Below are 16,059 nucleotides of genomic sequence, written 5' to 3' on the forward strand. Positions count from 1 at the left end.
CTCCTACATGCCAGGGCTACACAGGGCTCAAGAACCCTAAGAGCATGCATAACAATCCCTGTTTTATAGAAAAGGGAACTTTAGCCTCCAGGGATTAAATAATTTGACCAAGATCAATAAGGGGCAAAGGTAGAAATTAAACTTGGATCTTTTAAATCATTTTTTAAATATATGTATTACATTAAAATAATTTTAAATTCATCTGTACTTTTTAATTTGAAATTATTCCATGTTTTTTTAAAAAGTACAACTTAACTTTCAGGCTCCCCTTTCAGAGGTGTGGTTGTAATCAATCTATGCCCCTTTCATCAATAAAATACTAAAAAAGTCCTTCTCTAAAGATATCCTTTTTCCAGGCAGTGAAGGCTTCCACAGCTGGGGATGAGGAGGTAAGAATAAAATGAAAAACTGTGAATTTAAGTTAACTAAAGAGCTTTAAGATTAAAATTCAGTTATTCTATTATAGTACTTTACAAAGGACATTGCACAAATGCGAATTTTGTTTTCTTGATACTTGAAGCTTCATGGTTATTACCCTCAATACCGATTATGATTTAGAATATACCTACTAAAGGTTGTGGGGGTGGGATATGGTGAACAATAACCAAGGGGCATCTTCCTGAAGTTTCAATTTCATTTAATGCTAAGTAACTTATATAAAGCGTCCATAATTTAATGTAAATTAAATGTAATTTAAGTGTAAAATTTATGTTTTTTAAGATAAAAAGCAGTACAACAATATTTAGCATTTACAGGTTGCTTCCACTACATCATCCGGCTTCCCAGGTAGGATACACTTTCATGATTAATGCAGTAACTATTTACTGAATAACTACTCTGTGCTAGACACTATTCTAGACCTTGGGGATATAGCAATAAACAAAACAGACACACATGCCCCTCCAAAAAATCCCTGCTCTCATGGAGCTTACAGTAGAGTGGAGAGAGACGAACAATAAACAAGAAAAATAAATTATATATTAGAAGGTGATAGGTACTTTGGCAAAATAGTAATGAAGGGAAAGGGGCAGTGCAGAGGGGAAGGGTGCTGCAAGCTTAAAAAAAGGTAGAAGAAAGCCTCACTGCAGGGGGACATTTAAGCAAAGAGTTGCAGGAGGGGGGACCACATGGATTCTGGGAAAAGAGTGTTCCAGCCAGAGGTGACAGAAAGTGCAAATGCCCAGAAAGGCAGAAAAGGCAGGAGGCCAGCCTGGCTGGAGCAGAGAGAACAAGGAGGAGAGAGCAGAGGAGGTCAGAGAGGGGACAGAAGCCAGTGAGTGCAGCCTGGACGGATATTTGAAGGAGTTCTGCTTTCACATTGAGATTGAAAGTCATAATTAGAGGGTTGTGACAGAGACATTGTGAGACATATTTTTAAAGGATCACTGTAGCTGCTGTGTGAGTCTGGAATGTCAACAGATAAGTGGAAGCAGGGGGACCCATTGGGCTAACACAACAACCCAGGTGAGAGATGAGGTGGGCATGGGGGAGGAGTGGTCTGACTCTGCATACAAATACAGTAAAGACAACAGTACTCACAGGTAGACGGAAGTCAAGGGTGAGAAAGATCAAGGACGACTCCACAACTTTCAGCATAAGCCACCGGAAGAAAGGGGAAGGCAGAGCACTGCAGGCTTGGGGGGGAGATAGGGAGTTCAGTTCTGGACATGTTAGGTTTGAGACATCTATTGGGTATGAAAGAGGCAATGCTGAGTGGGCAGTTGGGCACACGAGTCTGGAGTTCAGGGCAGAGGTGGGCTAGAGGTACAAAGTTGCTACTCATCCACATGAAGACGGTATTTAAAACATGAACTGGACAAGCTGTCCATAAGTAAACAAAGTGAAGACAAGAGGTCCCAGGAGGTTCTGTGGCTCTCCAACATTAAGAGGTCACGTAGAGGAGGAGAAACACATAAAGGAAATAGGAGGAGCAGTCGGTTGAATTAAGAGGAAAACCAATAGAGTGTGTTGCCCTTAACACAAATCAAAAACTCTTTCAGAGAGGAGACCGTGAGCCACAGTGTCAAATGCTTCTGATTAAAATGGACTAAGAAGGGAGCACTGGATTTAGCAGATGTAGCAATGAGGAGGTTGTTGGTGAGCTTGACAAGAGCAGAGTGGGGTAGAGAAAGCCAGACTGGACTGAGTTTGAGGATGAGGCCAATTAAACAGAAAATGGTGAACAGAGACAACTTGTTCAAGGAGTTTTACTATAAAGGAAGCAGAAGATTCAGATGGTAGCTGGAAGGATGGAAGGACCGAAAAATAGGTTATTGTTGTTATTGTTTTTGTGCCCTTACGATAAATCTCAGCATGCTAATGAGAATGACAGAGGGAAAATTTGATGTGACAGTAGAGAGAGGGGCAACCCTAAAATGTCTTTGAATAGACTAAAGGAGAAGAAATCTCATACATAAGAGGAGGAGTTGGCCCGAGAGCAACTGCCCTCTACTATTAGAAAAACTTCAGCAGAAACGCTGAGAATGACAAACATTGTATACATGTAGTAAGGCACTAGGATAAAAGGGCATCAAATTCAGTGAGAAACTCTTTGATAAATTCCTTATCTCTGCGTTTTCTTATAATATCTATTTTTTCCCCTATAAGTCACATGTAAAAAAAAAATTTAAGTGAAGGTTTTTGTTAGGTTCCCATATTTCAGGGCTTTTGTTGCTGTTTTGCATTTAACTGTCCGGTTGTTCTGATTCATTTGTGATCAGCTTATCAATTTTCCATGAATTTCTGTACACTTCTCATGAAGCTCTTTACTTTCTATCTCTTAATATTATGAGTTTCCTTGGTTTACTACTGTCTGTGCATAATGCTTCCTTTTGCTTGTCTTTAAGATGCCTTTTTCCACCTTCCAGAGGTGGCCACAGGCTGGCCAGTTAGCTCAAGTGGTTAAGAGTGCAGTGTTAATAACATCAAGTCAAGGGTTCACATCCCCATACCTGCCAGCTGCCAAAACAAACAGAGGTGGCCACAAATGACTTGAAAACAATTTTATTTTCATTCTCTGCTTCAGAATTTAATTGCCTTTAATCACTGACATTTTAGCTTTTGTCTTTAACAGCCTGTAAATTCCATATCTCTTTAGCTCTTCTTCACACCTCCTTTTAGAAATCCCATCCAACAATTCTGCAACTATAGACATGTGTCACGGTCAAGTACAAAAGCCAGATAAAGATTATTCTCGCTTTCCAGTACTTGCCCTAAAGATACCCAGGATTTTTTAACCTTTATTTAAGTCCAAGGAATGCCCTGGATCAACTTTGTCCAGACAGTATCTGTAATGCCCACCACATCCCTTTCCTAAAGTGTAAACGATAACTTAGTCTATAACTTTATATGTAAAGTTTATTTTTCCATAAGTGCCTTACATTACCTTGGCACTAAAGCCAAACTCATCTGCTATGTTTCTGTTCTTTTCCATAGCCTCTCTTTTATAAAACACAGAACTAACAAAACCTAAACAGTCTTCTATTGGAATGAGATGACAAAAAACAACAACAACAACAAAAAAAACCTCTTAATCTAAGGCACATATTGGCAGGAACATATTGGCAGATAAAGTCTAATCAAAGTTGTCTTATTACATAAGTGACAGTAACATATGTGTACATAAAATTCTCTCTGGCAATAGAGAGATGATGGTCGCCAACTGAGTGTACAACCTTGAACTTCATTAGGCTAAAAGAAAAACAAAAGTCCTTGTCTCTGACTAGAGCTTTAAATCTGTCTGATTTGGTGAGCAGGTGGGTAAGTAGATAAAAGAAAGAACCAAAAAAAGGAAAGGAGGGAAGGAAGAAAGGAAGGAGGAGGAAGAGAGGAAGGTAAATGGATATATGTATGTATGTACATATACGGATACATACATGTATACACACATACACATATGTATGCATATACATGTCTCTGTTGATTTACTAAGTAAGATATATCAGGATGTACCAAAGTATTCCCAAATAAAAAAAACAGGTAGTAAAAGAAAAGCACTAACTAATAGGATACCTGGAATCTCATTCCAGCTGGGCAACTAACTATCTGTAAATTTGGACAAGTCACTTCAGTTCTGCGGTTTTTCAGTTTTCCCATTAGAAAATTTGTCTAACATCCATTTTCAGCTCTAAAATTCTATGTGTCTAGAACATTATGCACTATACATAGCTGAAAATAGAGTGTACAATATATTCTTGGGACACTGATGTTAAAGCTTAACATTTGTAAGCCTGTTTTAAATGGGATTGTGTAATAAAAAGACATCCCACCACAGTTATTATAATTCAACACTCAGAAATTCAGGTTTATTTACTATTATTATTACTTTTTACCATCTTTAATATTGTTGCTATATCTTTCAATTCCATACCCTTATCTTTTTTTTTTTTTAGCCCTCTTAGTAAAGCCATTATTACCTTAGCCTATATTTAAGGCACACTTAATTTCAAAGAAAAAATGCAAATTATCTCTTAAAAATAAAAAGTATGTCCAAAAAGACCTTGTTCTGAATGTTCCATAAAAAGGAAATGATTCTTTTTCTAATCTAACAGTTGAGCTAAGGGATCTCACTAACCCAATTTATTGTCATCATATAAGTGAATCTTACAAAGTGGGCCAAACCTAGAGGCACATACAGACATAGTAAAGTGCCCCATCAGATACTTAAGGAGAACAGGCTCTGTGTTCTTTCATTCAGTATTTATGGCAGGAAGAGATTGCAGAGACCCTGAGCTAACTTTTGCAAAAGGAAATATGGCTCTGCTCAAATACAATCTTGGACCACTGAGACAGAATCATCTGCTTTACTTAGTGGGTAGGTGAGGGGCCACATTGGAATGCAATTTCATTGCAAGGAGCCTAACCCTTATCTTGCACTTCCAGGCCTCCTTCCCACAGTCATGGTCTAATGAAAGGTCTTTGCAAGACACTCTCTGTGCTAAAATATTGAAATAAGGCATTATCTATTTGCATTCAAAACATTATTTACAGCTGTTCAGTAGGGATTTGAGTCATGAGGTTCTTCAACAGACTTCAGTTGCTATCTATGAGCTCTGGTAAAAATCAAAGTACGTGATAAGTGTTAATGCGACTGGAGGAGAGGCGATGGCCAGTGCTTGCTCTGTTCCTGCTCTAAACAGTTGCCGGAGCTGTCAGAGCAGCATTTTTCAGATAAAAAGGAAAAGTGATCAATAAAACATAAGCAATTTTTCTATTAATTCTAACCTACCTGGAATGCAATCACCATTCCTCCATCCCTAAAAGACATTTCTGTAAAGAAAGTGAAGGAATTGACAACACACAATATACCCAGAGAGAAAACAGTCCTGATACAACTGAAAAGGAACACACACTGCCTGACTGAAAATAACTTATAACCTCATTACGCTGGAAGTAAGTATAAAATTTTAGAAACCCTAAGTGTGATGGAAGGCCACAGTAAAATGTTTAAACGTGTTAGGAAAAACTCTAGCAGCTGCTCAGCCATACCATTACTTTCCAAAAATTCTATAAATAATCTTCCAAGTTACAACAACTTCAATAAAGCTTCCTATTTCTGTCTCTCCACCTACCAATTTTCTGAGAATTACATGCTTGGCCAAATTAACGTAAAGCCAAGGAAGAACTGCAGCAAAGCCAGGGCTCCTCAGTCCCTGCTGAAAAGCACACGCACCAGGCTCTCAACGGTGCTTGTGCTTTTTGTGTTCAAACACCCTCATGAATGAACAGTCTCTGATGGTTTATAACACCAATCACTCTACTTCAGCAAGGTACACTTTCTCCCTAAATTACAAGGGATTCCATTTCTTTTTCAGAAAGTTTGAGACAAAAGTTAAAGACAAACAATATTAAACAGTGAACCACAAATTACAAGTTTGAAAAGAAACTCTTAAACCAAATAGCTCAAACTAAGGCCTGATGAGATTATATAACAACTAGGAAACTATAAAATACAATCTCTGCCACATTTTAATTTCCCTTTCTACGCTGAAAGAATTAACTGGCAAAGATAAAGTAATCATCACTAGTGCTTTAATGTGATCAGATTGAGAAATGGTACTTTCTTGAGACATCAGGAAAAATTCATACAGTATGTACAATCAGCTTTTGGACAGTTAATTGGTCAAATTGGGCAGGCAACTGGAATAAATCAACAGTAAGTGTTTGAAAGCATATTGACACTCAAATTTAAAGGTAATAATTCCCATATGCACAGCAACGTGTGCAGACTAAGTACAAATTAATACAAAACAAAGATAAGTCAGGAAACAAGGATATAGTGCCGAAGAGAGCGTTTCAAGAAACATTTGTATCTCACATATAAAATTAAGCCTCAACTCCAGAAGGGAGGAAATAAATATTTATAACCTTACCTTTGCCAAAACTTTGGATGTTGCCAGTTTTTCTCAGGGTCCTTTAGATAATATGAAAAGTTTCACAAAGCTAGAGTCTACATACACATCTACAAACCCTCTCTTCTTTCTGCCCATGGTACGCCAGGAAACAGTGTCTAACACTTCAAATGCTCAGCCGTTATGAGCTAAAAACAGATTCTGTGCAATGCTGGATATATTTTTGTCTGCTAGCTACACACCCTCATCATGTTCAATTTTTTCCATTGGTGGAACAGTATGATGCAGACCTAACCAGAAAGTGGTTTTCCGTGGGCTGCCTGAAGCGATTAGCCAGCACAGCCTGCCATCACGCCTCAGAGACACCAGGCTCGCCCATGACTGGACTGTTGTTGGACCTGCATTCCACAATTACCACCAAAGTTCCATAGGAACATGGCTCCAAGGCTTGCTGAATAAAGGTTTACTCACTTGAAGGGACCCTCAGCTTCTTTTTTAAGCCCTTTAGCAGTAAGAATGCACACCTACCATCCTTGTATTCAGAGCAGTAGTAGACAGTGTGCCTCTAAAACCACAGCTGGAATGTTATGGTCATAAAAACCCTGCCTCAAGAGCAGCCCTTAAAAATAATTTTATGATTTGCAAAATATCATGTTTATACTTTATGTTCCCTGCTGGAGTTATTTCATTTTTAAGTTAGCTGAACTACAGTGTTCTATACTGGAAGTCCCTATGATCCCAGGATAGTACTATTTTATCAAAATGTACATTAAATTGCTTTAAATAAAAGTTATACAACAGAAGTTCAGAATGTTTTTTAAGTTTTGCTACATCCTTTGATGAAAGACCTGATATTTAAAGAGTACCCAAAAGATAAAGCAATATTTTCAGATATTTCATATTCGTTTGGGGGAGGAGGGTACTGAATGGGTGAGAGAACAGGATCACACCTGTGTGGTAGTATTTCCATTGTTGAAGTTATATTTTATAGAATAAAACAGTTCAATCAGAAGTTTCCAAGATGTACATATTCTAAGTGTGCCGATACACAAGTTATCCTGACAAACATGTGGCAAGAAATTTTTAAGGTAATATTTTCATTTTTAAAATGTAAATGGACCTACATATGCACAGACAAGATTCCTATATGACCTTAAAGACCTGATTTTACTATAGACAAAAAATTTTTAATTCCATATCTCACTGAAAAATGTATTTTTACATATATATGCATATACATACAGGTACACACATACACACACAGGCAAACAGAATTTTTTTTCCATACATAATTAAAACACACCTGAGGGTATGCTTTCTAATCTTAACTAGCAAATCATAAGAACCACTACATAAGATCAGCAATCTAACAGTTACAAAAATTAGTCTAACCTCCATAAAAATTTAAATGTGAACGCAGAACCAAGGAATTTCTAGCACGGTGGAACAGATCTGAAAAATTCCCTATTCCAACCCCCTCACATTACAGATTAAAAACACAAAGACCCTAAGTGACTTGCACAAGGTCACAGAGCTGGTCAATAGTAGGCAGCAGAGCAAGGACATACCATCCAAGTAACTACAACTCCTGGGACTGAAGTCAGAAGGTTGCCACGGGAGCCAAGTCACATAACACAAAACATGGAAATTCCCAAAATGTTAATTTGATGTGTGTGTGTATTAAAAAATACTCTAAGTAAATACAGAAGAATAAGAATACTGTTAAGTCACTGAACTCCTATTTCTTTAAACCTAGCCACACTGTTTCTGTTACTAAAAAAAATGGTAAAATAAAATATCAGCCAGCATAAAAGAAAGTCTTCCACATAACTTTGAGACAGAAGAACAAACTCCTTGATATGAAGGAGAAACTATGTCAGATGGAAGAAGGAAATTTAAAGAGGCATGTTTGTGAAGGTGATACAAGTACCAAAAGAAAATGAACTGCATGGAAATACTTGCATATTCCTATTTTATTCTTGCTTCTAGACTTTCTTAAGACAATTACGACATTTTGATACATTTTATACACAGACTCCTCTATGCCAGAACTGCCTGTAAGAATGAATGATCTCCAACATTCCTCAGACATTTCAAATGGGTTTGCATTGTCTGGTTCCATTTTTCATTACTAAGGTCACCCAAATAACTTTAGTTCTATGAATTTATAAAATCACTTGGGGTTTCAAACTATGTAAGGTTTTTCAAGTTCTTTAGACTTTGCCCAACTACAGTAAAATACTCTCTATTTAGTTCTTCATACTAAAATTGCAACAACCAACATACTTCCAAGTCATAAAACTTGACTTGATCTTTCTAACGCTTCATTCCTCATTCCGAGATAATAATGTAACAGGACATATGTGTTAACAGGCATCTAAAATTAAATCCTTGGCAAAGACCTCGGAGAAAAATGTAAATTGCTACTTATGAAGTATTCTATTCTGAAGCATACAATGTAAAATGACACTTGTAAAAGCAAATTTAGCAAATGTTAACAACTGTAGAATTCAAGTGGTGGGTTTACAGGTGTTCACTGGAAAATTTTCTTGACATTCCTATATTTTTGTAAATTTTCTTAATAAAAATTTGGGGGGAAATGACATATGTGTATACACACACACACACACATACACACAATATCCACAATAAGTCAATCCATAAAAAATACCATGATTTATTATGTGCCTAGTCAAGACTAAGCAAAAATTGTTCCTAACCTGATAGTAATCAAGGACATGAATATCCTATGCTGTGGAAGCACATGTGTGCAAAGGTACATACTTTTAAGGGTTTCTGTGCCTATCCAGAAGAAACTGAATGTAAGATGATAAAATGAAGCATAGGAACACTTCCAGAAAAAAAATTGAGAGCCACTATCACTTGACAAATCATAATTAATAAAAAATAAGGATGTAGTGGAAATACATCAGGTTTCAAAACCAATAGCCTGTGGCTAGCAATTCATCTCTTAGTAACTCAGAGGCCTTCTGAATCTCATTTCCTTCATCATAAAATGGGATTGATAATGCCTATTGCAAACAAAAATATAAATAAATATGTACTAATCTGTAAATAGTTATAAGAAAAACTGACATTAAAAATACAATTTTTAAAGTAGTACAAGCTGTCAAAAATAATCTCTTTGCTTAGTATTCAAGAAACCCAACTCCTTCCATATTCCCCACTCTTGAGGTCAAATATGGGATGGTACTGAAAGAACATCCCATCAAGCATCATTCCTTATTGCTAATCTATAGTCAATTCATGGCAGAAAAATAAAAATAAAGCAATATAATAATAATAAGTAAAGCTTAAAAATATAAATTACCTTCATCTGAACAGGATTTCAAAAGATGAAATAATCCCTCACAAATGTAAACATCCCCCTCTGATGCAATTAAAGACATAGCAATACCTTCTGTGCTGAAGAAAACTTTACCGCACTGTTTCTGATGGAAAACGATACTCAAATAATGTGGGCTAAAAGAACCTAACCCGAGAATTGCAGTTGCAAAAATGTCCTAAGATGAAAGCCAAGTAGAAGAAAATGAAGCATACAAAGTATTCATATAAGAATCCTAAGATCCTCAGAAACATTACTTGGGGAGGTTATTTTTCTCCCATTTGTTCAAAAGGCCCAAATCAAGCAAGTCTGTTTCTGAAACCAAAGTCTTCCAAATTAGCTCAGAGAATACAGAGAGAGCATGCATGGCTGACCTTCATGTCTGTCTAAAACTGGCATGGCTTGAAAGTTTACTTCCCACACGTGATGCTGAAAACCCACACAAATGTACAATTGACACATGCAATTCATTTGCCACTCAGTCATTTCTCCCAGGAGGCTAGCAAAACAGCTCAGGGCCCAGGCTTTACAGTTAACTTCTCTGAGCCTTGGTTTCTTAATATGTAAAATTATGATAACTGCTGCCTTCCAAAGCTAAGTAAGGATTAAGTAAAATAACACATGTAAATTGTTTAACACAAGCCTTGCCTTTGAATGTAAACTCCATAAAGCAGGCTCTTGTTAAAATCATTTACTGTTAAAAGTCCAGTACTTTACAAAGTGCCTGGCACATGGTGAAAATCCAGTAAACATCTATTGAGTAAATATATAAATGAATGAATGAATGGGAGATAATAGTGATGATGGCAGTGGTAGTGAACATGAAATGAAGAATAGTGTTTGCTGCAGTCTACAGCTTCGTGTCAGAAGGCGCTCAACTCCTTTATTTGAAATAAGTCAGCCCACACATGAAGTACCCAACAAGCCCACTTAAAGTTTCTGTTTGAAGTTTCCCAGCCATTCTCCTATAGGGTTTCATATTCCAGGGCCCTTTGGTTTCAGTGCCCACTGGTGTGCACCTTCATCATCAGGACACCCTTGTAATGTCACTGTACTAGCAGTTGGTCACCTGCTCCTGCCTCCTGCTCTATGGGGGCTCTGGGGACAATGGGGCTATACTGCAGGAAAAGCCCCAGCACTTGCTGCTGGGAGTCTAAGTCTAACAACCACAAAATTAGATGATCCTAACTTTTGCTCTTACAAACCTTTTTCCCAAAATGGCGCCTATCCCACAGTGATTGTACACTGTCAGAAAAACAGCATCCCTCACAAATACTGATGAAGAAGAAAACAGAGCCCAGGAGACTCAGTTTAAAAACTTCATATTTAATATAAGTTGATTCAGACAAATCCAGACAAATCCTAATTACAACAAACAAAAAACATAGGTAAACACAGTGAGTTAATAATTTCGATTCCATTGCTTTACACCACTGTTAGGAAAAAACCTCAGTGAACCTAGAAGACCTCTTCACGTAACTATTTTTTCCTAAAATTATGCACTACTTTTTTTTTTGCCCAGTACTACAACAACATTAAAACACTTCTAATCACTCAATGATTATGTATTAAATGAGAACAAAACAAAGAACAAAATTAACTTTTTACTTTTTTGAAAGCAAACTGGAGATGTCTTCAAAATCAATAGTCAATTTTAAGAAAATTCAAGATGCAATACTAGCACAATAAGGACTGCTTTAAAGTGTTTGAAAGGCATCAAATGTGCAAAAAAACATTTTTTAATGGAGTCAATTATCATGGAAATGAGAGACCTTATGGCATAAATATAAAGTCAAAGTGTTACTTTATAGAATAAGCAAGCCCAAATAATTTAACCAAATGAGAAATTACTTTTGCAACGATAAGCAAATATTAGGTGACAGAAAAATTAAGATTTAAAACCATTTCTTCATAATAGTTTTCCTTAAAAGTGATTTTTTTCTGTAGACCATTACATCTGAATTAAATACACTTTGACAAATGACAATGAACGATAATGAATAAAATCCTAAATTTTGAAATTAAATAGAATGTTTTATAATAAGTAACAGGTAATATTTTTAAGAAAATAATAAAATCTGCATTAAAAAATCATGCTACCAAAAAGAAACCTACAAAAATGAGTTTCAACTAAGGTAAAATAAAATTCTGGGTAGAAAAAAATAATTTAGAAGATACACTTTTAAAATCTTGACTTATAAATACTAGCTACTAAAAACATCTGTTTACAACATTTTTGAACAGTCATATTGGAATATTTAAGAAAGTATAAGTAATCTGCCCAGATCTAAAAGTAATTAAAGTGTTATATTCAGCCTCTCAGTTGACTCACAACATTTTCTTTTTATGGACTAAAGAAAAACTGTTTAAGCTGAGAGGTTCCTAATAAGTTTAATTCAGAGAATAATTAAATCTTAGTTTCCAAAGAGACCAGAAGGTGATCTATCTAGCAAAACCTTCCTTCTAATTTGAGAACCTCCTATGATACCCTGACAGCTGGGCCACTCTCTTTTACCTAAATACACACTGAGTGATGGGAAGTTCACCACTCTGTTAGGGAGCACATGCCACAGCCCAGAACCAGCTGGAAGCCCAACAGTTTGCAATCTCTGAATGCGAATGACAGAACACAAACAGGAAAATTTTCAATCCTGAAAAACATCTTCAACGAAAACAGTCAGCAATCTCAACTCCTGACTTCAGAAGGCTAAATCCTGAGTCTCTAGGGGCATACATCTCACACAACCAACTTGGTCAAAGCAACCAGATAGGCAGGCATGATTTTGGAGAGGGGGCCATTTACATAGAAGAGGCATTCTACACAACCACAGAAGCCATCCCATTAGCCTTCCTGGTGAGTAGGGGAATCCTTTCAACATCTGCAGCCAACCAGCCTCCAGACAGAAGAAAGTCCTTCCTTACATGAAACCCAAAGAGGATTCCCTCTACTGCTACCCCTGGGTCCTAGCACTATCCTCAGAAGTGGATCAAGCATCCTCACCAACTCTGCTCCCCCTTACACACAATGTCCTCTCCAACACATTAAGGTACATTCCCCACTACGCTTACTGGTTTCTAAGCTCAATATTCTGTTCCCTTCATCACTATGTATAGGATATTCTTTCCACACATTCCCAATTTTGATCATCTTCCTCTGGATATCAAAGTGCATCTTAAATTTAAGGTATGGAGAGAAAAAAGAAGGACTAAGGGTTAGTAAGTACCTAAATCTGTCCGACAGGCACTGTGCCAGGAGTGTGACATATATTTTCTTATTTAATTCTCACAGCAATCCTCTCTGATTTGTATTATTATCATCACTCTGCAAATGAGGGGCTGAGGCAAAGCAAATTTAAGTAATTCACTGAAGGCCACAAAACTGGTGCAACTGAAAAACTCAAACCAAGTCTATCTGACACCAAAGAGATAACAGTATTGTTATACATATGGAAAATGGCATGTTTGCAATCAGTGTTATTATTATTATAACTTATTAAAAGTATTAATTATTATAAGAAGCCTACTCTTTCTGGTAATCTCAGGATTGTTTTCAATGCATAAATACACAAATGAGAAAACCATCAGGGAAAGATAAGCACTTTGCAGAGAATTAACATAGGGTGATGTGGTAACGGTGGCTGGGAGGCCACTTGAGACTGGGTGGTCAGAGTTCTCTCAAAGGGAGTAGTACCTTCAGTTGAGATCCAAAGGACACAAAACAGTCAGCCAAAGAAAGATGGGGCAAATTGTTGCCTGGAAAGATTACATTTACATGAGTGTGCTTCAGTAAAGCAAGCATGAACTGCAGACACGGAAAACATACCCAGGGAACTACTTACAACCATTTCACACACTGCTAGGAAAAGGTTTAGCTTTCCTGCATTAGAACTCAACCTGCAATACCAACACATCTATTAGTAAAACACCTAAGTCAGAATGAAACCACCTAACATCATAGCTGGAATAGTACCTTTCCTCAGTGGTTTCTCAATGTCCAAGTCTCCTAATCCTACAATTCCAACTAGAAACTATGCTCTATATGTGTTCTTCAGCAGAAGATCCTAGTTAGCTTGGCATGTAAGTGTGTTCTTTATTAGTATTTGACATCTAAAGAGATGGAAACTAAACTTTCCCAGACTGCATCTTCTCCATCTAAGGCCCCAGAGAGGATAAGCATAATAGTATTCCACACTGAGTGGATCACCCAGCATATCAAACTCAAGTGTGTTTGTAACAATCTATGCAGATTCAGAGCCCTGTTGCCTGCAGGAACCTCAATTAGCACCCAAACTTTGCCTTTCCCCACTAAGATCCTCATACAAAGAGCAGTTGACAGAACTATATTGGAATGTGGCAATTAAGCAAACAAATATAGACTGACATATATTTTTAAGGCCTTTGAGACATACAAGTGCCTCAAACTTACCCACAGAGGAAGTGTGAACAACTCTTAGTATAACCACTCATTCAGAATGAGCTGGCTGAAGAGGTAACTTTGTAATTCAAGCACACAGCCCCAGCAAAAGGAAAAAAAAAAAAACCACAGAGGTAGTGTAAAACAATTTTTAAAAATTAGAATTTTGTAATTAAAGTTCAATTTCTCAGCATTCTGTTGTACCTTAGACTTGGTACACAAAGGGAGAATCTAAAAGAGAAATCAAAGATTAAATAATTAACTGTAAAGGAAATAAGAGGGCCTCCCCACATCCTAATTGGAGAAATAGTTTTAGTGTGGCATCACATAGCTATATGGCCGAACCATTTTATACATAGATACAGATAGAGGGAGGGAGGGATGAGAGAAAGAGTGTAGAGAAAGGTTAAGAGACAGATGACAGACGGACGGACAGACAGGTGATAGACAGATAATAGCAAATAGATGATAAACAGGTGATAGATACACAAATACACAGATAGATACATAGAGACAGGCAGGCAGACAGACAAGTGATAGATAGATGGATGGATAAATGGATGGGTAGATGGTGTTTTAGTCTGTTTTGTGTTGCTATAACAGAATACCTAAGACTGGGTAATTTATAAAGGAAAGAGGTTTATTTGGCTTACAATTCTGGGACAGCTGCGTCTGGCATGGGCCTCATACTGCTTCTACTCACGGTGGAAAGTGGCAGGGAGCTGGCAGGTACAAGCAGATCACATGGTGAGAGGAAGCAAGAGAGAGAGAGAGAGAGAGGGTGCCAGGGTCTTTTTAAGCAAAGAGCTCTCATGGGAACTAATAGAGCAAGAAGTCACTCATTAATCCCCCCTCCCCCAGGGAGAGCATTAATCCATTCATGAGGGATCCACTCCCATGACTCAATCAGTTTCCAACACTCCCACAATGGAGATCAAATTTCCACATGAGTTTTGGAGGGGACAACACATCCAAACTCCATCAGATGGGTAGATAGATAATAGAGCAAGCCTACTGTGACCAAGCCACTACTCTGGGTGCTGGAAATAGAGCCATAAGAGAAAGTCTCTGCTCTCATTGAGCTTCACTCAAATGGGGAGAAGCAGTCAAAACAAATAGGTAAAATAAATATATGAGTATCCTAGAGTGAGACATGCAAAGCAGAGACTCATAATAGGGTGATGAGATAAGTCACAAGTGGCTCATTTAAACTGGAAGATTAGGAAATGGCTGAGATGGCAACTAGGCTGAGATCTGAATGGTATTTACAAGTTAGAGAAATGACCCCATAGGGAGAGAGACCAGCCAAGACCTAGTAAGAACCAGCATGTCTTCAACGGTTTCATGGATTGTGGAGCCAAATCCAAATGCAAGTGGGTTGAGGCAAAGGATCAGGGTTTCATTACTGATTAAACAGGTGGTTTCTGGGTTCGATCATACAATGGGGAATAATACTTTCTTCCTATGTTTGATATGCTGCCCGGTGATATATTAAAATTCATGGCCCATTAGTCTACATGCCACAAAGTACCTCCTTTGTTTTTTATTGTTTAAAACGTAAAGTAGATTGCTTTCAGAAAGTGAGACTGTCATGTTCTAAGATACACTACATCGTGGTAATAACGACATGCTGTGGGGATGCTGTCCCTCATGAAGAATGCAGATGCTAGAGCCAAGGGATTGATGTGGGAGTTCAAATCTCAGCTTCCCAACAACCATCTGAGTAAGCTCAGCCCAGTCACTTAGATGGGCTGAGTCTCTGGTTTCTTCAACCATTAAACGGAAATGAGATTATCTACCTTACAGGGTTATTCTAAGTATTTAATGGGATAATGCATGTAAAATAGTTTATGGAGTAGTTGAAACATGTGAAATGCTCAAAGTAGCGATAAACCACTACTAGACTTTTACTATAAATAGTCGCCACTGGGAAAGGTTTAATTATCACA

Source organism: Galeopterus variegatus, unplaced genomic scaffold (assembly GCF_000696425.1).
Source record: "Galeopterus variegatus unplaced genomic scaffold, G_variegatus-3.0.2 Scaffold1158, whole genome shotgun sequence".
Classification (NCBI taxonomy): Eukaryota; Metazoa; Chordata; class Mammalia; order Dermoptera; family Cynocephalidae; genus Galeopterus; species Galeopterus variegatus.